The sequence below is a fragment of the Anopheles ziemanni genome, assembly GCF_943734765.1.
Source record: "Anopheles ziemanni chromosome X unlocalized genomic scaffold, idAnoZiCoDA_A2_x.2 X_unloc_35, whole genome shotgun sequence".
Classification (NCBI taxonomy): Eukaryota; Metazoa; Arthropoda; class Insecta; order Diptera; family Culicidae; genus Anopheles; species Anopheles ziemanni.
In genome coordinates, this window is record NW_026689802.1 from 10,001 (window position 1) to 12,921 (window position 2,921).

Here is a 2,921-nt window from a genome sequence, read left to right on the forward strand (position 1 = left end):
TTCTTAGAATTTATGAAAAATCGACTTAGTCCGAGATGGCTTTAAGTAGGGATGCTGTATTGAGATGGGAGATGTAGGAGATCAAGATTCATCTCCATGCTGTATCCCATTCATCTCGCAGCATCCTAACATATGTTTTTCTTAGAATTTATGGAAAATCGACTAAGTCCGAGATGCCTTTAAGTAGGGATGCTGTATTGAGATGGGAGATGAAGAAGATCAAGATTCATCTCCATGCAGCATCCCATTCATCTCGCAGCATCCTAACATATGTTTTTCTCAGAATTTATGGAAAATCGACTAAGTCCGAGATGCCTTTAAGTAGGGATGCTGTATTAAGATGGGAGATGAAGAAGATCAAGATTCATCTCCATGCAGCATCCCATTCATCTCGCATCATCCTTACATATGTTTTTCTTAGAATTTATGAAAAATCGACTAAGTCCGAGATGCCTTTAAGTAGGGATGCTGTATTGAGATGGGAGATGTAGGAGATCAAGATTCATCTCCATGCAGCATCCCATGCATCTCCCAGCATCCGAACATATGAATTTCTTAGAATTTATGAAAAATCGACTAAGTCCGAGATGGCTTTAAGTAGGGATGCTGTATTGAGATGGGAGATGCAGGAGATCAAGATTCATCTCCATGCAGCATCCCATTCATCTCCCAGAATCCTAACATATGAATTTCTTAGAATTTATGAAAAATCGACTTAGTCCGAGATGGCTTTAAGTAGGGATGCTGTATTGAGATGGGAGATGTAGGAGATCAAGATTCATCTCCATGCTGTATCCCATTCATCTCGCAGCATCCTAACATATGTTTTTCTTAGAATTTATGGAAAATCGACTAAGTCCGAGATGCCTTTAAGTAGGGATGCTGTATTAAGATGGGAGATGAAGAAGATCAAGATTCATCTCCATGCAGCATCCCATTCATCTCGCAGCATCCTAACATATGTTTTTCTCAGAATTTATGGAAAATCGACTAAGTCCGAGATGCCTTTAAGTAGGGATGCTGTATTAAGATGGGAGATGAAGAAGATCAAGATTCATCTCCATGCAGCATCCCATTCATCTCCCAGCATCCTAACATATGTTTTTCTTAGAATTTATGAAAAATCGACTAAGTCCGAGATGCCTTTAAGTAGGGATGCTGTATTGAGATGGGAGATGAAGAAGATCAAGATTCATCTCCATGCAGCATCCCATTCATCTCGCATCATCCTTACATATGTTTTTCTTAGAATTTATGAAAAATCGACTAAGTCCGAGATGCCTTTAAGTAGGGATGCTGTATTAAGATGGGAGATGCAGAAGATCAAGATTCATCTCCATGCAGCATCCCATTCATCTCCCAGCATCCTAACATATGAATTTTTTAAAATTTATGAAAAATCGACTAAGTCCGAGATGCCTTTAAGTAGGGATGCTGAATTGAGATGGGAGATGAAGAAGATCAAGATTCATCTCCATGCAGCATCCCATTCATCTCCCAGCATCCTAACATATGTTTTTCTTAGAATTTATGAAAAATCGACTAAGTCCGAGATGCCTTTAAGTAGGGATGCTGTATTGAGATGGGAGATGAAGAAGATCAAGATTCATCTCCATGCAGCATCCCATTCATCTCGCATCATCCTTACATATGTTTTTCTTAGAATTTATGAAAAATCGACTAAGTCCGAGATGCCTTTAAGTAGGGATGCTGTATTGAGATGGGAGATGAAGAAGATCAAGATTCATCTCCATGCAGCATCCCATTCATCTCGCATCATCCTTACATATGTTTTTCTTAGAATTTATGAAAAATCGACTAAGTCCGAGATGCCTTTAAGTAGGGATGCTGTATTAAGATGGGAGATGCAGAAGATCAAGATTCATCTCCATGCAGCATCCCATTCATCTCCCAGCATCCTAACATATGAATTTTTTAAAATTTATGAAAAATCGACTAAGTCCGAGATGCCTTTAAGTAGGGATGCTGAATTGAGATGGGAGATGTAGGAGATCAAGATTCATCTCCATGCAGCATCCCATTCATCTCGCAGCATCCTAACATATGTTTTTCTTAGAATTTATGAAAAATCGACTAAGTCCGAGATGCCTTTAAGTAGGGATGCTGTATTGAGATGGGAGATGTAGGAGATCAAGATTCATCTCCATGCAGCATCCCATGCATCTCCCAGCATCCTAACATATGAATTTCTTAGAATTTATGAAAAATCGACTAAGTCCGAGATGCCTTCAAGTAGGGATGCTGTATTAAGATGGGAGATGAAGAAGATCAAGATTCATCTCCATGCAGCATCCAATTCATCTTGCAGCATCCTAACATATGAATTTCTTAGAATTTATGAAAAATCGACTAAGTCCGAGATGTCTTTAAGTAGGGATGCTGAATTGAGATGGGAGATGTAGGAGATCAAGATTCATCTCCATGCAGCATCCCATTCATCTCGCAGCATCCTAACATATGAATTTCTTAGAATTTATGAAAAATCGACTAAGTCCGAGGTGCCTTTAAGTAGGGATGCTGTATTGAGATCGGAGATGAAGAAGATCAAGATTCATCTCCATGCAGCATCCCATTCATCTCGCAGCATCCTAACATATGTTTTTCTTAGAGATGAAGAAGATCAAGATTCATCTCCATGCAGCATCCCATTCGTCTCCCAGCATCCTAACATATGTTTTTCTTAGAATTTATGAAAAATCGACTAAGTCTGAGATGCCTTTAAGTAGGGATGCTGTTTTAATACGGGAGATGAAGAAGATCAAGATTCATCTCCATGCAGCATCCCATTCATCTCCCAGCATCCTAACATATGAATTTCTTAGAATTTATGAAAAATCGACTAAGTCCGAGATGCATTTAAGTAGGGATGCTGTATTAAAATGGGAGATGAAGAAGATCAT